The following is a 24,446-nucleotide window of genomic DNA, read 5'->3' on the forward strand; positions in this document are numbered from 1 at the left end:
AGAAACACATTAGTGAAGATGAAAGCCAAAATAATTACCTTTTTTCCTGAAAGGCAGATGGATATATTTTCAAGTTGTAGCTAATTTGGATTTCTAATAATGAATCCCTAAGATTCATGTCATTGCTGGTTGCACATTGAAGGGGCAGGAAGCTCCCTCGAAGACAGAGGATGGAACAGAGCCATGTATTCTCAATATATATTTACAAATCAGATGTTTACCTCCTCAGGGATGGTGTGACAGGGTGGAGAGAGGCTCAGAGTAAAGACATTGAGCTTCCTTCCAGTTAGGAATCATTGGGGGTAGAAAGAAGTGTTCCTAAATTTACATGCTAGTTCTAAAGCAATATGCAAATTTAAGTAGAGGTGAAATGGGAGGGCACTTTAGGCATGGAAAACTACACATTTGTGGAGTGAGGAGGTTATATTTACATGTGGTACCGTGGGGTGCTAACCTGAGTAATCTGTAACATCTTTAAGCTATCAGATGGAAAATAGATAGGATAGGGTGCAGTAAAAGTTTAATCTTACCCTGTTATAACTATAGTTTTATATCCATACTCTTACCTAATTCTTATATTTAATGCTATATTAAAACTTTGGAGGAAAATAGAGGCATTATAGGTAGCCTAACACCTACTACCATTTTACATTGTAAAGGAGACTGTGGAATAGACACTCTACTTTTTGAAACAATTTCATGTAAATTAAAATATTTAATATTTTTCATATATAATTATCAAATTATAATCATTGGACCATGGAGGAGGTTATCAGAAGTTTGCCTGGGGTAAAAAGTTGGGTGAAAATCTGCATTTTTCCAAAGGATGTTCCTTAGATGCTTGTGGAATCCTAGAAATGTCTGCCCAATTTGGATCCATTGTTCCAGGCTCCCTCCTTCCATTCCAGAGATTTAGATAAATGTAATTCTTAGAAAAATACACTTGTAAGCAAGACCATCAGAAATCATACACAGCTCCAAATAAGGCTCTCAAGCGGCTATTACAAAAATATTTGAGTTCTTGGACTGTGGCATGTTGTGTGTTTAAAGACAATCATCATTAGTAGGAACACAACTTGATTCCTTTGGGTCCAATTTGTGCTTGTCTTATGTCTAATTACTTTTGGATTCAAAATAAGAAAGCCTTGTTTTAAAACCAAACAAGTCTTTGAAACAGTATTATTCATACTATGATTCTTTTTAAAGATATGTCAAATGAAGCATGAGTTACACCAGTGATATGAATAAAAAATATGGTGTAAGCTGTTTCTCGTTTTCAATAATAGTAACCATTTTGCATATACTCTGTAGCTATTGAATACAATAACAGGAAATACTATTTTAATGGAAATGTTCTGTATGTGAAAATTTTTATTATTTGTGTGCTAGAAGAAAGCAACTTGGTTTTATAGGAATTAGATGAGCACCAGGATCATCATATCTACAATAATCTTTGGCATATTGTGTCAGCCTTTTTTCTTTTTTTTTTTTTTTTTTTAGTTTTTTTCCTGTATGTGTGTGTGTGTGTGTGTGTGTGTGTGAAGCATAATGTACATATAGTGAGGTGCACCAAACACCAGCTCAATGAATTAGGTTAAAATGGACACCCATGTACATGCCAAACATTAGGACACCTTTGTACCCTGAAAGTTCTCTTTGTGTTTGCTCTCAACCACTTTTTTCTCCTCCTCTCCAAGATTAGCCTCTACCCTGAGTTAAATGGTGCAGCTGAGTTTCACCTATGTTTAATGTAATGTACATTATGTACATATGTATATACAAAGGTAAAATATATTGTCTTTTGTGTTGGTGTTCTTTTACTCAGCATATTTGTAATACATATCCATGTTACTGCTTGTAGGTATTGTTTGTTCATTTTTGCTGCTATATATGTAGTATTTTATTGTAGAAATATGCCTTTATTTATCCATTCTACTGTTGGGTATTGAAGTTTTCAGTTTCAGGCTATTACAGTAATGCTGGTATGAAATTCTGGTGCTTGTCTTTTGACTCCTTTTGCATGTGCATTTTTTGTTTTTAGATATGTATGTAGGAGTCACATAGCTGGCTCAAAGGGAATATATATGCTCACTTTTTGTAGATAATTCCAAATCCATTTCCAAAGTAGATGTTTCCATTCACATTTCAATAGCAGGGTATAGAAATTGCTGTTATTTTGAATGTAAACCAATTTATTATCTTTTCCATGATGTTTACTGGTTTTTTGTGCTAAGAAATGTTTTCTGATTTGAACATCATGAAGATTCATAATCTTATATTATCTTCTAAAAGCTTTAGTTGCTTTGTTGTGCAGATTTAGATCTGTAATCCACCTCATATGATAGGAATTAAATTTTTTCTTTCCCTATATAGATAGGGAATTTTTTGTTGAAGACTATCTTTTCCCATCGTTCTGCAGTGGCACCTTTTTGTTAAATTGAGTATCCATATGTGTTGGTGTGTTTTTGAGCTGCCTCTTCTATTCAATTTGTCTATTCTTATATCAAGACAACACAGTCTTTATTACTGCTGATTTGTAATACGTTTGACATCAAATAGATCAAGTTCTTCCAGCTTGTTCTTTTTTAACTGTTTCAACTATTCGTGGCCTTTGTCATTACTATATTAATTTTATATTCACCTTATCAGGTTACACACACACACAATCTGTATAGAATTTTTATTGGGATTGCTTGGAATCTATAGATCAATTTGAGAACATTTTTATAATATTGAGTCTTCTAATTTATAGAAGATTCTGTATGTTTGAGACTTTATGAGATTCTGTATGTTTAATGTCTTACAAAAGTGTTTTATAGTTTTCTTGAGAGACATATTTTTTTATAGATTTATTCCTAGGAATTTGATATTTTTGAGGCCATTATAAATGATACTTAAAAAGAAGTTTGCTTTGGTAAATTGAAATAAGATTGATTTTTGTAAATTTACTTTATAACTAGCAACTTTCTAACTTCACTTTTTTTAATGTTTATTTTATTTTGGGAGGCACAGAGAGAGAGAGAGAGAGAGAGAGAGAGAGAGAGCATGAGCAGGGGAGGGGGGGAGGGGCAAAGAGAGAGGGAGAGAAAGAATCCCAAGCAGGCTCCTCTCTGTCAGCATGGAACCCTATGCTGGGCTCAAGCCCACAACTGCGAGATCATGACCTGAGCAGATATCAAGAGTCGGATGCTTAACTGACTGAGCCACCCAGGCACACCTAACTTCTCTCTTAATTAAAATAACTTTTCTGTAGATTCTTTTAATTTTTTTACATCTTTAAGTCATGCCTATTTTTTCCTTTCCTTATATTTTTTATTTATTTTTCTTCCTTCTTAAACTAGTTATGTCCTCCAGTAATGTATTAAATAGAAGTCTGAGATATTAAATTGAACATTGAGAGCAGTCACTCTTACCTTGTTTCTGATCCCAGTGGGAAAGCTTTAAGATTTCATCACTTTGTATGATGTTTTCTTGGATTTTTTTTTTTTTGAGAATGCTTAGGTTTTTTCAAGAAACCCTTAACAAAATTAATGCTATTCTCTTCTATTTCTAGTTTACCAAAATCTTTTGTTTGTTTTAAAATTATGAATGAATACTGAGTGTATAAAATGCTTTTCTTGTATCTATTGAAATAACCCTATGATTTTATTCTTTTTTATTATTATGTTGAATTACACTGGTTGAATTTTACATGTTGAATAACCTGCTTTCTGGAATAAATTCAACTTGGCTATAGGCATTATCTTTTGTTATGAATCACTGAACTTGATTTGGTAAAAATTAGTTTAGAAATTTTTCATTCATGTGCATCAGGGGATTTTGCATCATAAGTGAGATTAACCTGTAATATTCCTTTTTGTGCTGTCCTTGTCATGTTTTGGCTTCATAAAATAAATGAGAAAGTTTTTGTTTGTTTGTTTGTTTTCTGAAAGAGTTTGTGTGAGCTTAGAATAATTCCTTAAATGAATTATAACATTCATTGTGAAGACAGAATTATGGTTTGGCTTCTAATTCTAAATAGATGGAAAACTATTCAGATCTTTGTACTTCCTCTTGTGTAAGTTTTTGTAATTTATATTCTTCTGGGAGAAGAATCCATTTTATCTACATTTTATCCATTTTATCTACATTTTCAAATTTATTGGCATGAAGTTATTCATATCATTTGGTTATCTTTATAATGTCTAGGATTTGTATTGTTAGGTCCCTCATCATTCCTGATATTGGTTATTTGTGATATGTTTTTTCTTTATCATTAGTCTCAGCAAAAATTTATCAATTCTGTTAGTATTTTCTAGGAATAACTTTTGGCTTTATTTATCCTTTCTAATGCACATATTCTATCTCATTGCTTTCTGTTCTTTATTATTTTCTTCTGTTTTCTTTGGGCTTAATTTCCCTTATTTTTCTAAGTTTTTGAGATGAATACTTAGATTAATGATTTTCAGCATTCTTCTTGTCTAAAATATGTACTTCAAGCTGTGAATTACTCTCCAAGTACAGCTCTGGTTGATCTTACATGTTTTAATACATAATTATCTACTGTCATTCAGTTAGAATATGTTCTAATATCTATTAGAAAGTTTCTCTTTGAGCCATGGGTTATTTAGAAGTACATTTCATAATTTTCTTTCCAGATAAATGGGAATTTTCAGTGTATCTTTTATCACTAATTTCTAGCATAATTGCTCTTTGGTCAAAGAACATATTTTGAAATTTGTTGCAACTTGCTTTAATAGCCCAGCATATGTGTAATTTTTATTAGTGTTTCATAAAAAAATTGTATGTGTTCTATAGTTTTTGGTTGCAGTGCTCCATATATGTTAATTAGATCAGGTTTATTAATTATTTTATATAATTATATAATATTTTATATTCAACTGAATTTTTTGTCTGTTCATTCTATCAGTTAATAAGAAAGTTGTATGGGGGTGCCTGGGTGCCTCAGTCAGTTAAACGTCCTACTTCAGCTCAGGTCATGATCTCAGAGTTTGTGGGTTCAAGCCCTGTGTCAGGCTCAGTGCTAATAGCTCAGAGCCTGGAGCCTGCCTTGGATTCTGTGTCTCCCTCTCTCTCGAGTGCTCTTCCCTCACTCACGCTCCGTCTCTCTGTCTCTCTCTCTCAAAAATAAATAAAACATTTAAAATAATAACAATAATAATAAAAAGAAAGATTTATGAAAATCTTCCACATGATTGTGGATATCTACTTTTCATTATAATTCTGTCATTTTTCTCTTTATATATATTGAAACTATGTTATTAAGTACATGCACATTTAGAATTGTTATATCTTTCTGATGAATCAAATCATTTATGATGAAGTGTACTTCTTTGTCTCTAGCAATATTTTTTTGCCATAGAATCTACTCTTCTGATTTAATAAAGCTATACCAGTTTTCCTTTGATTAGTGTTGAATGTTATATCTTTTTCCCTTCTTTTACTTTCAACATTTCATATATTTATATCCCTTATCTGTTTTTTGTAAATAGAATAAAAATGGGTTTTGTTTTTTATTCAGTTTGGATTTCTGGGAGGAAGAAATCTATATGGCTTATTTGAAAGGTACTGCTTCTTGGGGATCCTGGCTGGTTCAGTTGGAAAAGCATGTGACTCCTAATCTCAGGGTTCTGAGTTTGAGCCCTATGTTGGGTGTAGAGATTACTTAAATAATTATAACTTAAAAAACAATAACAAGATATTGCTTCTCAAACCAATGCAAGTAAATGTCTAGGGGAGCAGTGAGAGAAAACTTTAAGTAAAGGTGGTTTGGGGCCAGATTTTGGAGGCCTTTTAATGTCAAAGTAAAACATTTGGCCTGTATCTTCTTTCAGGAAACCCTTGAAGGTTTTGAAAAGGTAGGTGAGTGATATGTGTTTTAAGAAGGTTAAATCATTAAGATTCAACTGGAGTAGGAAGCACTGGAGGCAATGAAGATAGGTTCTGAAAACGTCTTAGTTTTCTACATCTTAGTTTTACTACAACATTACCTGAAACAACAGGAACAACATCTGGAACAACAGTACCTGATACACAGTAAGCTTGCAATGAAGTATTTGATGACTAAATGAAAAACCCAGGTGAGATGTGATGAGGGGCTAGATAGGAATATGGCAGTGGAAATCACTAGAAATATAAAATAGACAAAATTCATTGTCTATGAATTCATGTGTCTGGGAGGAGGTTTAGGTAAAAGGGAATCAACAAACAGATACAGATAACATTCTAGGATGTTTATATAGGTGTCTATTAGATGGGGCCTCAATAATAAATCAGATAAGGAGACAATGATGAATATGTTGATTATTAATTTATAAAGCATTACAAGTAGTTAAATATAAGAGAAAATTTAAATTTTTTTAATGTTTATTTATTTTTGAGAGAGAGACTGTGAGAGCCAGGGAGGGGCAGAGAGGGAGAGGGGGAGACACAGAATCCAAAACAGACTCCAGGCCCCAAGCTGTCAGCACACAGCCCGATGCAGGGCTTGATTGAACTCACGAACTGTGAGATCATGACCTGAGCCAAAGTTGGATGCTTAACTGACTGAGCCACCCAGGTGCCCCAAAGAGAAAATTTAAAGATGAGTACAACATTTTTCTTCACCACTACCTCTTCCAACTTTCAAACTACTGTGTTTGCTTTGATGTATAGACGAAGATCCTCTAGATCCTATATAGGTAGGTGTTTGCTTCATGTTGATGCTTTTGCAGGTACTTTTGATGAAAAAGCCTCAATTTACACATTTCCAAGGGGAAGCCATATTACCTTACAGTAACTACCTATTCAGTGCATTTACAATTTTATATTCTTACATGGTGCCAAAGTAATTCAGTGGCAAATAATTCAATATTTCCTATTTCTTGTTTTGCCCTGATCTTCCCCCCAATACAATTATTAATCTTTCCTTGAGTGACTACTCATCCATTTTTCATTTGTGTATGTTAAGAAATGCAGCTTTGTATTAGTAATTAGAATTTTAGGGAGTTTTAGACTAGTTAAAATATATGATAATTCTTTTAGTCATGATTATTTAGTAGTCTCGATCAGATTTTTTTTTAATTTATTTTGAGAGAAAGAGAGCATGAGTGGGGGAGGGGCAGAGAGAGAGAGAGAGAGAGAGAGAGAGAGAGAGAGAAAATCCCAAGCAGGCTCTACACTGTCAGCACAGATTCCAATGTGGGGCTCGAACTCATGAACTGTGAGATCATGATCTGAGCCAAAACCAAGAGTTCGACACCTGACAGAGCCACCCAGGTGCCCCTCCATCAGACATTTCTATTGCGTTCATTTCTTGGGTGTTTTAATCCACTGTTTTTTGTTTTCTTTTTTGTCTTAAATCTTGGATTATGAATTTATCTATAAAATTCTCGTTCATCTTAAGGTAGAGTGTTCTTCCAGCATAGTTTTGGGTTTACTTCTGTGTATACTCATTGGAGATCTCTGGCTTAGGACTTAGTTCTTTGTAATTTTTTGACTTGTGGCTTTCTAGACCACATGTGATATAAATTCAGTTCTCTGTGTTGGGCAGGCCCAGATTTTATACATTCTCAAGGGATTTATATAAAATAACTCACTTAGAGCCCAAGCACAGATAAACCAGTTTCCCTATTGTCTATGGTGTTCTTTTACTGGTTGGGAGATTTTTTTTTTTTTTTCCTCTGAGACTTTAAGCCCTTCTAGTTTTATGCAGGGATTTTAACTTCAATTCTCCTCCTTACAATAGCCAAGTTCCCATCTCCTGTCCTTTGCATTCCCTTAAAAGCCAAATTCCTAGCTTGTGACTGTTACTCACCACCCATCATCAAGGCAAAGGCAAGGTAGCCTACTCATTTGCCAGTCCCGGTATCAGTTGCTTCATTATTCCTGACACCTGGATATTTGTCTTTTATATCGGTTTAGCTGTGCATTTTTTTAAAGCTGGTGTAATTCTTCTCAGCATCCCTAACTAATCTAGCAGGAGGAATTTTTAATGTATAATCTGCCATATTTCTGAAACTCAATTCTTGAATTCTTTCCACATCTGTAGAGTTTTTTCTCCACATATCTCTGTTATGCCCAGAATTCGTGATCCCCAAAGACCACTAGGGAGCCGAGTCCGATGCAAAAGCAAAAGAGCCTTTATTCGAGCTAGCTCGAGCTCAGTCCCCTACCTGCACCTACACAGCGGTGAAATACCAGGGAGAGAGAGCGAGTTTCAAAAGCACAAAGGTTTTATTGGGGTCTAGGGGCAGTTGGTGAGGTAATGGCTGTGGCCTCAGCCGATTGGCTGGGGAAGGGTCGTGGCCTCGGCCGATTGGCTGGGGAAGGGTCAGAGTCCTGTTACGCAGGTCGCTGGGCGTGTTTTGATCAGGAAGTTTGAACGGGTGAGCGAGAGGTTACTCGTGGTCTAGGTGAAGGACACAGAACAAGATGGAGTCTGCTGGTGTAGGCCCGCCCTTTCATCTCCAAATATGCTTGACCTTATTTTTTTTTTTTTTTAAGGGCATTGCATTTCACAGTTGGATGGGGCTGACAATGGGATATTTTCCCTCTTTTGATTTAATTTAAAAAATAATTCTGATGTTACTAGACCTTGCCACATTGTAAATTCTACTCAGAGGCACAAAGAAAGTAATTAACTCTAAATATTGATAGAAGACTAGCCCTTTTAGATTAGTCTGAGAAAATAATCTTGAAAATGTATCCCATGTGAGTAAATAACACCAAATTCAGTGGGCTACCTTGGGGCCCAGGGGAAAGAGGAATTAGAAATGAGATCATTAGGGGAGGCTTCAAATACATTTGTAAGATTTTATTTCTTAAGCTGAGTAGTGTATACGCAAGGGCTATCTTCTCTACATTTTACAAATATATGAAATGTTTCATAGTAAAAATGACTGTAAAGGGAATTATCACCATAATGAAATTATGCCATAGCTTTAATTTCATGTAACAGAAGATACACAGGGCATTGGCCACTGTCCTGTGCATTTGTCAAGTGAAAAGATAATTTTCCACGTTAAAGAAGTAAAGTAACGCTATTTCAACTACACTAACATTTAGTTATTTCCTTATTAGATTTTATTTCCCCATGCCTGTTAAAAATATTATATGACTGACCACAAACTCCGGCCTATCCAGTGATCATGCTATTTACAACTTGGGGAGTAATTCTAGCATTATTCAGAATAGCAACAGGTTAAATCCGAATCATCTTGGCTAAAAAAGTCCCTTTTAAAAGTGTTTTTGCTCATTGCAAGTGTTGGTGTTCAGTACTGTTGTTCACTCACACCTTTTAACACTGAAATATGAAAGGTAGGCAGGGCTGGGATGTGGAGGCACCCAGGTTCTTACAGGTGTGTACCTAGGCCTGGTGTTCTAGTCCCTGCATAGACTGCCTCTTGTCCTCATAACGACATTAAAAATAGTTAACATTGACTGAGTGCTTTCTTTGTGCTAGTCATTATGAAGCATTCTTTATGTATTATCATAGTTAATCCCTATAATAATCTTATAATTATTATACGCTCTTTGTAGAATGAAGGAAACAAACATTAATTTGACAAAATTACACAGCTACTAAATGACTAAATTGAATATTTACTGTTAAGTAACTCTGAAGTAATTTTCCTCTCTCTGTCTCTGTCTACAAAATGCCCTCGTGTATTGGGGTGCCTGTGTGGCTCAATTGGTTAAGCGTCCAACTTCAGCTCAGGTCATGATCTCATGGTTCGTGAGTTCAAGCCGCACGTCAGGCTTTGTGCTGATAGCTCAGAGCCTAGAGCCTGCTTCAGATTCTGTGTCTCCCTCTCTCTTTGCCCCTCCCCTGTTAATGTTCTTTCTCTCCAAAAATGAATAAACATTTAAAAAAAATTAATGCCATCTTGTATTGATACTGCGTTGCAATAATCATTTAATATTACTTAAGCATCAGAAATATTCATGTAGCTGTTATGAAATGTAAGATTTAGCTGATTTCTGTTTACAAACCATAGACAAGAGGAAAATACAAGGAATGGGTGAGCAGTCAAAAGCAAGCTGGGTCACCAGGATACAGGGGTGGTTGAAGGGCAGAATGCTTGTTAGAATAAACTGCCTGAGGTTGTAGTGAGGTACCTATTGATGTTGATGGTATGTGTGGATAAGATAGGTATGTGGCCTCTGGTTTTATGTTTTCTGTCATACCAAAGACTATTAAAAAAACAATGTTGCCTGGGATTCTCACCTTTGACCTTATCAAATAAAACCTTCCCTCACACATCACTACTGTTAGGAGAGGGCGTGTTACAGGACGGGGACACAAGGATAAAGAAATATGGAAAGGTGACCAGGCTATATTCCTTCCTACTTTTTTATAGACTAAGCCTGTTGCTTTTTTAAAAAAACAAAAAGAAGGAAGAATGGAGGGGAGGGATGGAGAGACAGAGAGATAGAAAGCAGGAACGATTAATTGAATACAGACAAAAGTATTCACTTATATTTATTTCTCTCTGTAACTTCTTAGAGAATAAGGGGCTTGCATGACTATTTCGTGACTTTACAACTTTGTTTGAAAATAAATCAATGTGATTTACTTTAAACAGAGCCTTATAAAGAACAAGGAATTTCTTTCCCCTACTCTTTCTTAGAGAAACTCACCTATCTCCAAACTTCGTCTTGAACTATTGTTTCTACTTCATACTGAGGCTTGAGTTTAATTATTTTGGCCTTGTTTAAGTAATTCTGGACCTGAGGCATTTAGACCTTTAGGGCCCTCCATTGGATTCACAATAAATCATAAATGTATTAGTATAATCTCAATTAAAATAATACTTCATCTATCCAGTTTATCATTGTCATCTAAATGTCTAATCTAAATCCTGCTATTAAGGTAACATAATTATTAATAAATTAATAGCTACTAAAAAATTAATAATAATGTTGGGTTAGAGAACCTACAGGCATGAGTAGGGGTGTGAGCAGACATTTTCTTTTACCTTCAGAATTTCACAGGTGTCCAAAAACATTGTAAAGATGTGAGAAGGGGCCAATCTAAGGACAAGTGCCCTGGGGTGGCCAATAAATAGCTCTGCTTGCGTGAATATTTTGCTGCTTTGTAGTTAAAAATCAGTAATTAAATTGAAATTAGGTCTTGTGGAAAACATTGAATCTCTTTTTCTTCAAACTTTCTTAGAAATGTTCAAGTATTTTCAGTGTTCTCCCTGATGCTGGATTTTGAGCTCTCTGCTCTCTGGTTCCTTGGGCAGCTGCTACCTTGCTATCCAGTAGAAAAGTTGATTGGGAATCTTTTGCAGTCCTTTTGAAATTTTGTAATAAAATGTTCTTTTATATATTAAAAAATTATTTTTTCATGTTTATTTATTTTTGAGAGAAAGATGGGGGAGCAGGAGGGGCAGAGAGAGAGAGGGAGACACAGAATCTGAAGCAGCCTCCAGACTCTGAGCTGTCAGCGCAGAGCCCGACTTGGGGCTCAAGCTCACAAACCTCGAAATCATGACCTGTGCCAAAGTCGGAAACTTAACCGACTGAACTATACAGGCATCCCATAAAAAGTTCTTTTAAAAATGTATTTCATTTTCTGTACACATAAGAGGAAAGTGAATTATTAAAATATTTTGTAAAGCACATTCTTGTTTACAAGGAACATTCATGCCCACTGCTTTAGATGCTTAAAGCAACCTTGTCAGGCAGGTAAGGCAGGTGTCGCCCCGTAAAACAGATGAAACGGAAACCATAAGCAACCAGAAGCAGGTCTTCTGACTCCTGATCTAGTGTTTTTTTCCTTATTTCAACTCATTCGTAACCAAATGCCAATGAAAGCATTCTATTTTAATGTGGGTTCTTGGGTTTTCATATTATTAATATTAAATTTTTTGAAATTTTTTGAAACTTTTTGAAACTTCATGGAATCATTAGGAATATCACTGTTAATCAGAGGGACAACTAATAGTTAATCAATTCTCAGTCTACTTCTGTTAACTAACTTTGCTTTCTCTTCCTGTGTATGTTCTGGGTCTCAGAAGTGCAGGATCAAGGGTGAATGGAGTAGGTGGAGGCCTTATCACTAAACAAACATTTAACTTATTGCCACTGGATGGTAACCGTGTAATAAATGCCAGCTTCAAAGAACATTTCAACATGATACAGTAGGAGATTCCTAAAACAGGATTATAAGATTTAAACACCTTCCTCATCTGGTGGGAATTATGTGGGGCTGCACATAATTCAAGTTCTTCCTAGAATTTGGGTGCTCTGTATTTCTTGTGTCATTCCCACAAGAGCAGTGTTAACCCCAAGAGTGCAGCTGTGATGCCCAAAGGTTGTGAACTCTAACATCATGGTGTTAATTTTTGTGAGAATTAGGTCAAGATTAGCCTAAGCGGAGCCACTAAATAACTTAGGATCACAAGCAAAATGGGAAATAAAATGTGTTTTACACTGAATCTTTACAGAAAGATTTTGCAAAGAACAGTTAATTAACTGTGGGACCAATTGGGGATACATTTTTAATGATTTTCAGGTAGTCTAGAGAAAAGCTAACTAAAAAATTTCCAGACCCCAACTGCTCCTCTAAAATGGGCTAAGAACTATAGCAGTGAATTAAGATAACCTGTGAATTTTTCTAACCAAAATAAAAATACCAGCTATGACATATTTCTTTTACTCTTTGCCAATTCTTTAATAGTCCATTAGGTATTTCTAGGAGGTGGAGTAGTTGAGATGAAAATCTGAGCTCAGAAACCTGAAAGGCCAGAATCTTGAATAAACTGCTTGAGGCGAGATGGAACTGCATGTGACAGAAGGCTTTCTCTGTGGCAGGTGTGCCTCAGACCAGGCATGGGTTTCATTTGGATGAGTCTTTGAAAGTTCCAAGAATTAGGGGCACTTGGGTGGCTCAGTCGGTTGAGTGTTGGACTTCAGCTCAGGTCATGATCTCACGGTTCGAGGTTCAAGCCCCACATTGGGCTTTGTGCTGACAGCATGGAGCCAACTTAGGACTCTTTCTCTTCCTCTCTCTCTGCCCCTCCCCTGCTCTCTCTCTCTCTCTCTCTCTCTCTCTCTCTCTCTCTCTCAAAATAAATAAGCATTTAAAAAAAGTATGAAATTTCCAGGAATCAGTGAAAAAAGGGACTTGAAGGAACTTAGAAATAACTGGTCTAATCCCACTATAGCCTAAGAGCAGGCCACTTCCTGGAGAAGGAATTCAATTCCTTCTGTAGGACTTAGCTAAACTGTTCCATGCGGTTCAGACCAAGAGGTGAGTCACTCAGCTCGATTCAAGAATCTGTTCTTTCAACCCCACTCCATCTCCCTATTGGACCCTTGTTGTAAAACCCATTTCTTGCATAGTACCTCTCCTTTCCCTGACGTATACATTATTGATTACATGTGTTGTTTTTCGTTAAAAACACTTTAATCTTTGGGGCACCTGGGTGGCTCAGTTGGTTAAGTGTCCGACTTCGGCTTAGGTCATGATCTCATGGTTTGTGAGTTTCAGCCCTGCGTCGGGCTGTGTACTAATAGCTCAGAGCCTGGAGCCAGCTTCTGATTCTGTGTCTCCTCCTCTCTCTGCCCCTCCCATGCTCATGCTCTCTCAATAATAAATAAATGTTAAAAAAAAAAAAAAAAAAAAAACACCCAAAAAACACTTTAATCTTCTTTCTTTTGCTTGGACTGGAAATGCTGGGAATTACAGTTAGTAATTATATGATTAGCAATTATGTGTCCAACAGTGAAGCTGAATATAGTTTTACTCATATATATTTTCCTTAGGTAGTATATAGGCATGATTTTCAATTCCAAGGTCCTTTTCACAACTAGCCTTTTTTTTTTTAGACCCCTTAATTACAATAAAAATAATTTACAGGGTCCCTTTTGTGAGCTGGTTTATAACACAGAGATGCTGGCATAGTATTTATACCTACATAGATAGGTTTAAAAAGAAGATACAGTCAGGGGCGCCTGGGTGGCTCAGTCGGTTAAGTGCCCGACTTCGGCTCAGGTCATGATCTCACGGTCCCTGAGTTTGATCCCCGGGTCGGGCTCTGTGCTGACAGCCCAGAGCCTGGAGCTTGCTTCAGATTCTGCGTCTCCCTCTCTCTCTGACCCTCCCCCCTTCATGCTCTATCTCTCTCTGTCTCAAAAATAAACATTGAAAAAAAAAATTAAAAAAAAAAGAAGATACAGTCAAATGGGAAGTTTTTTCATTGAAGGCAATTTTATTATAGTCATAAGTTTTATCTTTTTTTTTTTTTTTTTTTTTGTGACTGCTTCTTTAAATAGCAGCCATTCCTGGTTTGATTCTTTAAATACTTCCCTAAACGAGTAAAGCTAAAATAGGTGCCTTCAGCTTTTCTTGAACCATAGAGATTTTATTTTATAAAAAAAAAAAAAAGAAAAAAAAATCAAATTTCCTTGAGGCAAAAATTGGAAATTTGACTTTACTCAGGGTTCTTCAAACTACTAGTTACTGAAAGAAAAAGTGAGATAGAATTATGGAATGTTAGCTCTCAAAACCACTTAGTTTCATCTCTTTATTTAACAGACAAATAAACCAAAGCCCAATGGGCCAGCCAATTCTCTGGTAGGTTACACAGTTGGGTGGTGGGGAAGTCTATGGGGATTTGTCTCAACTCTGAGTGATTCTGTTTAACCCTGAGTATTTGGTGGGATCTGGCTTGGGAAGCAGTGAAAGAACAGAAGCTAGGGGAAAACAACCCATGACAGGTTTATGGCCAGCTCATTAAGTGAAATCCTTTGCTTGACACTGTATCGCTTTCTTTGCTGGGTGTGGATTGACAGGTATTGATGAAATGTCTTAGGTTCTCATTCAAAATGCCTGGTGACAAATTAGAACTTTGACAAGTCGAGGTTATCAACAAAACTACAGGGTGAGTCTGTGGACTCTAGCCTGTAATAGTCATTATACAGTCTCTAACAAGCTTCTGTGCTTCAACAGAGATGCACTTGATCTCTTCACCCCCCAAGAGTAGATTAAGTGCTTCAATAAATATGCCATTAAGATACGTCATTGTACTAAGCCATTAGTACACACCTAAAATACACTGGAAGCAGAGGGCTGTCAGCCATCCAAGAAGATTATGAATGGCCTAGAGAAATGCCTAATGCTGTGTTTGCTTTGATATTGCATTATTAAATACAGTTTTCCTATTGGTTTCAATAAAACTAGAGGGAAGAAAATAGCAAATTCCTTTCCAGTCTACTCTAAACGAGTCCCTCTGCCACCATGTCTACTTGGTTGTGGTTCTGTCTACATTAATTCCTTGACTTTGTGCCTGAGTCAGAGTATAGGTTTCAGAGTACCCTTTTACCACCAGCTAAACCTCTTTGGGATTTCACTTTCTTATTGGAGAAGCTAAATTGGAAGAGTTTTAGATATGTTTACCATGGATATACCATTTATGTTGCTTGTCTGCTATTTTCTTTCTTACCTTTCTGGACATAATATTCATGATAATAGAAACAATATGGTAATAGAATTTTACCACCACATGAAACCCAGGAGATCATTTAACTAAACCCTTCATTTTAGGGGTGAATAAATTATAGATCAGAGATGTGAAGAAACAGTTATTTGTGATGCCTTTGCTGTCTTAAAGGGATTCAGTATCTGTAGCTTATTTTTTTCCTAAAATTGAAACTTAATTATCCTCTTAAATCCTTACTTGTGATTTGGCTTCCATCACTTTCTAGTGGTTAGTGTGATTTGGGTGAGAAAACTTCGGTGCAGAGAGACGACTTGACCAAAGTCAGAGATTGAGGTAAACTAGAGAAAAACCTGGTGTTGAATTTTAGGGTGCTAATCCACGGAAAAAAATCCCTTTAAAAAAAATCTGCACTCACTTCTTTTAATATTGGAAAAAAAGATAATCAGAATCTTCATTTTTCACATGTTTTTTGCATAGATTAAAAACTTTTTTTATCTTAATTGTTTTGCTTAAGTATGGTTGACACATTATATTACACTAGTTCCAGGTGTACAACATAGTGATTCAACAAGCTTATATATTATACTATGCTCACCACAAGTGTAGTTACCCTCTGTCACCATTCAAGGCTGTTCTAATATCACTGACTATATTCCTTATACTGTGCCTTTTATTCCTGTGGTTTATTCATTTCATAACTGCAAGCCTGAATTTCCCACGTCCCTTCACCCATTTTGCCCATCCTTCCACCTTCCTGCCCTCTGGCAACCATCAGTTTGTTCTCTGTGTTTATAGGTCTGATTTGGCTTTTTGTTTATTCATTTTTTTTTAATTCCACTTATGAGTGAAATCATATTGTATTTGTCTTTCTTTGTCTGACTTATTTCACTTAGCTAGTACCCTCTAGGTCTATTTGTGTTGTTGCAAATGGCAAGATCTCATCCTTCTTTATGGCTGCATAGTATTTTACGCAGCACCTCCCTTATCCGTTCATCTATTGATGGACTCTTAGATTGCTTCCATATCTTGGCTATTGTAAATAATGCTGCAATAAACATAGGGATACATATATCCTTTCAAATTAGGGTTTTCATTTTTATTTGGGTAAATACCTAATAGTAAAATTATTGGATGATATCATATTTCTATTTTTAATTTTTTTGAGGAACCTCCATAGTATTCTCCACAGTAGCTACACCAGTTTACATTCCCACCAACAGGGATTCCCGTGGGCAGATTCCTTTTCTTCACACCTTCATCAACACTTGTTATTTCTTGTCTTTTTGATTTTAGCCATTCTGACAGGTATAAGGTGATATCTCCTTGTGGTTTTTATTTGCATTTCCCTGATGATGAGTGATGTTGAGCATCTTTTTATGTGTCTGTTGGCCATCTGGATGTCTCCTTTGGAAAAATGTCTATTCACGTCTTCTGCCCATTTTTTAATCAGGTTGGCTGTTTTTCTGGTGGTGCGTTGTATAAGTTCTTTATATATTCTTAGATATTAGCTCCTTATCAGGTATATCATTTGCAAATATCTTCAGTAGACTGCCTTTTTTGTTTTATTCATGGTTGTGCAAAAGCTTTTGGCTTTGATATAGTCCCAATAGTTTATTTTTGCTTTTATTTCTCTTGTCTCAGGAGACGTACCTAGAAAAATGTTACTACAGCCATTGTCAGAGAAATTACAACCTATGTTCTCTTCTAAGTATTTTTTTATGGTTTCAGGTCATACACTTCAGTATTTAATCCATTTGAGTTTATTTTTTGTGTGTGGTATAAGAAAGTGGACCGGTTTCACTCTTTTACACATAGCTGCCTTGCTCCTGGCACCATTTATTGAAGAGACTGTCTTTTCCCCATTGTATATTCATCATCCTTTGTCATAGATTAATTGACCATATAATCATGGGTTTATCTATGGGCTCTCTGTTCTGTTCTGTTGATCTATGTGTCTGTTTTTGTGCTAATGCCATACTATTTTAATTACTACAGCTTTGTGGTATATCTTGAGATTGGGAATTGTGATACCTCCAGCTTTGTTTTTTTCTCAAGGTTGCTCTGGCTATTTCAGGTCTTTTGTGGTTTCACACAAACTTTAGTATTATTTGTTCTAGTTTTGTAAAAATTATTGCTGGTATTTTTATAGGGATTGCATTGTATCTGTAGATTGCTTTGGGTAATATGGACATTTTAACAATATTAATTCTTCCAATCCAATTCCAGCATGGAATAACTACATTTGTTTGTGTCGTCTTCAGTTTCTTTCATCAGTGTTTTATAGTTTTCAGTGTACAGGTCTTTCACCTCTTCAGTTAGGTTTATCCCTAAGTATTTTATTCTTTTTGGTGCAATTGTAAATGAGATTGTTTTCTTAATTTCTCTTTCAGCTACTTCATTATTTGTGCATAGAAACACTACTGATTTCTGGGTATTGATTTTGTGTCCTAAAACTTTACTGAATTTACTTATTCTTGTAGTTTTTTGGTAGAATCTTTAGGGTTTTCTATGTATAGATCATGTCTTCTGCAAATAGTGATAGTTTAACTTTTTCTTCACCAATATGGATGCCTCTAATTTATTTTTCTTCTCTGATTGCTGTGGCTATCAGATTTCTGGCTCTGATTTCCAGTATTATGTTGAATAACAGTGGTGAGAGTGCACATCCTTGTCTTTTTCCTGATTTTAGAGGAAAAGCTCTCAATTTCTCTTCATTGAGTGTTAGCTGTGGGTTTTTCATATGTGGCTTTTATTATGTCGAAGTATGTTCCCTCTAAACCTACTTTTTATCATGAATGGGTGAGTTAAGAGTTTTTATCATCAATGCATGTTGAATTTTTTCAAATGCTTTTTCTTCATCTCTTGAGATAATCATATGATTTTTTTATCCTTAATTTTGTTGATGTGGTATATCATGTTGATTGATTTACAAATACTGAACTGCCCTTGCATCCACAGAATAAATCCCACTTGATCATGGTGAATCATCATTTTAATATATTTTTGAATGTTGTTTACTCATATTTTGCTGAGGATTTTTGCATCTGTGTTCATCAGGTATATTGGGCAGTACTTTTCTTTTTTTGTGGTTTCCTTATCTGGCTTTGGTATCAGGGTAATGCTGGGGTTGTAAAATGTTTTTGGAAGCTTTCCTTCCTCTTCTATTTTTTTGAATAGTTTGAGCAGAATAGATATTAATTCTCCTTTAAATGTTTGATAGAATTCACTTGTGTAAGCCATCAGTTTTGGACTTTGTTGTTTGGTAATTATTAATTACCAATTCAATTTTGTTGCTGGTAATTTGTTCAGATTTCATATTGATCTTTAATATTTCATCTGGTCCAAGAAAGACTCTGAAAAGTTAAATATATCCTGCAAATTTTGTAAAACAACTTTTCAAATGGCTTACCTGGAATGACATGTTGACTTATTAAGTTCAGATAATTTTTTAACTTGTTTGTCTTTTAGGGGAAAGGGGTGGTTATGATTGATTTCAGTGGAAGACTTCAAGTTGGATTGATGCAACCAACTTAAGCAAACCCTTTTTTTCTGAATTAGCTCATTATCTTACATGAAGAATGAACAAGTTTTAAAAGTAATCTACTACTGACCAGTATTATTCCCTTTATTCCAATAAAAACATAGTTAAGAATAATGAAGTGATGGGATTGTGTAGGACTTTTTACAATAAGCATGTGTTACTTTTATTGTTTTATTAAAAAATATATCAGAATTAAAATAATGTGGGTTTATGGTGATTTTATTTTCTGATCAGATCACTTATTAGTGCTCCCATAAGACCATGTATCATACATAACAGCAGCACTGAATTTCATTTCTATTTAAATTAATAAAGTTTCAGGAATCCTTGACACCAGAATACAATGACTGACAGTCATATCCTAACCTTGTGAAAATGCAGTAGTACTCATTTGCACTGTCTTCTCCACAGAGACCATGTCTTATTTATTTTGTATCTCCGGTTCATAGAACAATAATGCACTCAATGAGTATCTTTTGAATGAATCTGTTTATCTATCAAATTCTATAATCCTGGTGTACATTCTGAGTTCCTATGGGTAGGGCAAAATTCCAGTTCTAAATGTATATAAAACAGAGTAGTGTCCTAATTTGGCATTATAGATCCATCATATATAACTTGATACAGCTGTTAAAAGAGAGGAGGCTGCAAGGCATAGTAAATAGTAGAGAATGCACCCTTCTCAATGCTGATGACATGGTTTTATTAATACAGACCACGATTTTCCTTTAGAGCTGCTGAACCTATTGCCTACTTACTGTCAGAATAGTTTAACATCAACTGTGCTACAGCGAAAACCATTGTATTTGACAGACATTCTCCAGTATTTAAATGAACAATACTAAGTAACCCCATACAACAGGTCAACTCATTCAGCTATTGGAATGTATATTTTGCTGTTAACTTACGCTGGTGGGTCCATGAGGATACAATTCTACTGAAAAAAAAAAAAATAGACGTTCACCAAAGGCCAGGCTGAACTGCTTTTATGGTCAAAGCAGCCCGTTGGTAGTTTACAGAGTGCCTGGCTCTCTAGGAACCACCCTCCTCCCTGCTTAGAGGAGGGGATCCTAATCCCTCCTGCCAGCCGCCTTTGCCTCGCTCAAGATTACATGAGTCTTTAGATTCTGAGGAAAGCTGCCAGCTGCCTTGACTGGAAAAAAAGATAAGAGAAACCTTGCTGAGGAGAGGGAGGGGCCAAGACTAGGAGGGAGTAGAGTGGAGCTCCTGGAGGGAGCTGAGGGGATGAAACCCAAAGAAGAGATATGCCCGCAAAACAAGTTGGAATAGTGAACAAAGGCTCTTCAGTGCCTGGGCTGAGGTAGAATAACAAGGGGAGAACCCCATTGTGGTGCAGGAGGAAGACGGCGAAGGGGTGAGGTTACTGATTGCCAGGGGAAGGGGACAAAGGGAAGAAGAGCTCAGCTTCCTCATCTGTTCCTCCCTTTGCATCTAAGGTCTACCTTGCAGGGCTGTACCTTTGTTTCTACCAGTTGGGCAACTGACATAAAAGAGAAAGCACAGACACCACTGAGGGCAGTTCTTTTTGTATTTTTAAAAACAATTAAAAAAATTTTTTTTCAATGTTTATTTACTTTTGAGACACAGAGAGACAGAGTATGAACGGGGGAGGGTCAGAGAGGGAGACACAGAATCTGAAGCAGACTCCAGGCTCCGAGGTGTCGGCACAGAGCCCGACGCGGGGCTCAAACTCACAAACCGTGAGATCATGACCTGAGCCGAAGTTGGATGCTTAACTGACTGAACCACCCAGGCTCCCCTTTTTAAAAAAATTTTTAATGTTTATTTATTTCTGAGAGAGAGAGAGTGAGAGAGAGAGGGAGAGGGAGAATATGAGTGGGGGAGGGGCAGAGAGAGAGGGAGACACAGAATCTGAAGCAGACTCCAGGCTCCGAGCCGTCAGCACAGAGCCTGACACAGGGCTCAAACTCACGACCATGAGATCATGACCTGAGCCAAAGTTGGATGCTTAACTACTGAGCCACCCAGGCACCCCAGGAGCAGTTCTAAAGCAACAGAAATACTGTGGGCCAATCAGGGAGATGCTGTTCCTGAAGCAGTTATTGGAAGTGTGAACAAAGCCTGGTGATAGTTAACACCAGCCTTCAAACCTTCTCAGGCCCAAATTGTCTTCCACCATTTATGGCACAAGACCCTAGGGTCTCAAGTGAATACTCATCTGAGGATTTGAGCAGAGTCAGTATTACTTTTTGAGAAAATAATTTGGCCTTGTTTATTAGGAAAACCCTGTGTCCTGATTCTTCACAGAGGTAGAGAATATCTACTAGAAAATGTTAGGCTGCTAAGGAACTTTAAAAAATAAGGTTTTTTTTTTTTTTTCTGCCATGTGTGGCATTTTAAAAGGCAGTATGAAATATTGGCATCTCAGATCCCGGTAGAGGATTCAATTATGACATGACAGTCATTTGCTTGCCAAAGCGTGGCCGCAACATCTGTTATGTTAAAGAAAGCTGTTAGGGCAGCTGGGTCAAGTAAATTCTGTAGAAAAAATTTCGTTTCAATGGAAAGCCGGCCTTGTGCATAGCAATCCCTTCCAGATGATAAGATAGATTCTAGCCCAGTGCAATGTCTTTGAGCTATTCTGCCACAGTGGTAGGCAACTGATAGATACGTATATTATGTCTGATCCAGCAGTGATTTTAATTTACTTCCTCCACCACATGAAAAAAGTACTTTGGCCCTATTTACAACGTTCCTTTAATCCTTGTGAATTTGTGCTGCTTTGACTTTTCCTTTGAACTGGTTTATAACATCTCTCTGGTTCCCTCATGTCATATGATTAAAAAAAAAAAAACCTCTATAACCCATGTTCATTTTAATGGCTGTATGGGAGCCATGATTTTACCATTTTCTGAAAATTATTTTTTAACAGCTCTCTTCTCTGCTAGGCTCTCAAAGCACTTTTTCTCTACTAGAGGTAAGAAGAGAAACTAATATTTACATATTTTACCAAATGTTCTTCAAGTGACCCAAGGAATCTTTGAAGTCAGTTCATCAGGGAGAAAATTATTGCAGCCCAGCTCAAGCTCCACCAGGAGGCTGACACTTTTATTGTAAGCCTTGATGTTCTGGTGCTTTTTCAGGTGCCTCTGTTCTTATCATACGAATTCTTGTGAGCTGATTTCGCCCTGCTCTCTGGGGAGATAGCTTCAGGGCTTCTGAGCACCAGTAAGGTGAAGTTTGCCAGTTGCCCCCTCTTTTTGCTTATTCTGGGGCACTGTGACCTGCCCTAAATTGTTTTTGAGGAAGGTAGACTCTATTAATTCATAAAATAATTGCCATGCCCCTCCCTTTTCCTGCTATCAAATAGCCAAAATTCTTAAGGTTGCTCTGATGTTCAAAATGACAAATTTTATCTGAAAATGACGTTTTCAGGATGCAAGGAACTGTTAAGAACTATAAAGAAAACTTATTTCGCAAATTTTATTCAAGTGTGGAGTGGAGTATTTTGTGTTGGTTTGCACTCAGCTGCAAGGACCAAGCAAGACAAAACCTCTGTCTTCAAGGAAGTCATAGGGGGAAAAAAAGCAACAACAACAAACAAACAACTCACATATACAACTAACTATAAAATACTGGGAGAGATCATCCAGTAGCAGTGGCCAGCAAGGAGACAAGGGCATGACAGAGAGACACCGTGCCCTTCTTTGACGTGCAGAAAAGCTGGGTCTTAACTTAGATCATTGGATGTCAATCCGAAGTGTTGAGCAGCCTCACAAGATTCCAGGTCAATGTCATGCTTTTGAAAAAGAGTAGATAGAATGTATACATGGAATCAGTGGTATCCATGCAGAGAGAGAGTGCAAGATAGAATCTGATGATTTTGTAGAAGGTCTGCTTCAGCAGAAAACGATGAAACATCTGAGTGGCATCAGGACACAGCAGGATAAGCTAATAAAGGGAGGGGAGTATACACCCTTACCTCACCACCTGGGCAAGGAGGACCTTAGGCCCTGAGCTGAGCTACTGCTCCTGGTGGCTCCAGGCTCATTTTCATGTTATCTCTTCTCCACTGAAAAGCTCATTTACTGAAAACCTTTTTGTGAAGAGTAAGATTGTTCTATCCTATTAAAAAAATAATAATAACGTGAGATCAGGGCTATACTTAGCAGTATGAATGCAATGGGAGAAACAGGATGGGGCCAAAAAGTGAATATAATTGCTTGGTAAAGAAATTTCTCTAGAATTTTAATTGAACAGACTTGAGAGTTGTCCAGTCAGTTTACAGATGAGGAAACCAAGTCCCAAAGATGTTATATGATCACAATTTTTCCAATGATGTAAGGGTAGAGACATAAAAGTGTGTGCTCACACCATGATTGAATAGCACATACATTTTACCTCTGAAGCTACAGCTGCTTTTTTTGGTCAATACAGTGAATTAGCCTGCAAAACGTGTTGCTGTATCTCTAGTCAGTCTACTTGTGAATGTAAAGAAGTCATTTGTAAAGGCTTTTGGCAGGCTAATGTGTTAGGCCTGGGGGAGAATTTCTCAGGTTTTGCTGGATATCCCATTATCTGAGCTGTTATCTAAGCTTCAGTTCTGGGAGGTCTCCTGGGCTAAAGCAGACAATCTAGTAACTGGGGAAGCTGAGATGGGTAGTGGTTGTGGTACCGCTAGCAGGATTTATCTCCTGGATTGGCCAGAATTAAGTGGAGCAAGAGCTACAGCTTTTTTGGCCAGGGTTCAGGGCTGGGCTCCTATCCCAACAGGGAGCTAGGGTGAAAACCAGAAGCTGGGCAGGAGGCCAGTCAGATGAAATGGTAACTGAATTCCTGGGGGTCTCCATTTCCCTCCAGGAACACTGGACAAACGAATTCCGGATTCTGTTCACTCATGGGAAGGAAGCTTCAAATGTATTGATAGACTGAGCCATCCCCAACTCAGAGCTCAGGTGGGGAGCAGTTGGGTAGGGTTGGGACAGTCAGGGATTGACAAGGATGGGCACTATCTTTTATAGATTTGGGGTTTCTAGGGCCACCTGGGTGGCTCAGTCAGTAAAGCATCTGACTTCAGCTCAGGTCATGATCTCACAGTTCGTGAGTTCGAGCCCTGCATCGGGCTCCGTGCTGACAGCTCAGAGCCTTTGGATTCTGCGTCTCCCTCTCTCTCTGTCCCTCCCCTACTTGCACTCTGTCTCTCTCTCCCTCAAAATAAATAAACATTAAAAAAAATTATAGATTTGGGGTTTCTTATAAAAATATTACCTATAATAGTAGGAAATCCAGAAAAAGATAAAGAGGAAAAGTTAGAATTAACCATGAATTCATAAGACAATATTATAGATATTGTTAAACTGATTTTCCACTCAATATATTGTGCACATTTTTGAGATCATTAAGTGTATATTTTTATCAGAAATAACTTATCTTGGGGCACCTGGGGGATTCAGTTGGGGCACCTGACTTTGGCTCAGGTTATGATCTTGTAG

The 24,446-nt window shown here is 36.9% G+C and overlaps 1 protein-coding gene and 1 pseudogene across 1 annotated transcript in view; both read left to right on the plus strand.

The window, feature by feature from the left end:
* Nucleotides 1–24,446, plus strand: part of ANAPC10 (anaphase promoting complex subunit 10) — a 262,048-nt gene that overhangs the window by 113,524 nt on the left and 124,078 nt on the right. The window lies entirely within an intron of this gene.
* On the plus strand, nt 760–22,971 carry LOC125163743 (NADH dehydrogenase [ubiquinone] iron-sulfur protein 5-like; annotated as a pseudogene).

This window comes from Prionailurus viverrinus, chromosome B1, assembly GCF_022837055.1.
Source record: "Prionailurus viverrinus isolate Anna chromosome B1, UM_Priviv_1.0, whole genome shotgun sequence".
Lineage (NCBI taxonomy): Eukaryota > Metazoa > Chordata > Mammalia > Carnivora > Felidae > Prionailurus > Prionailurus viverrinus.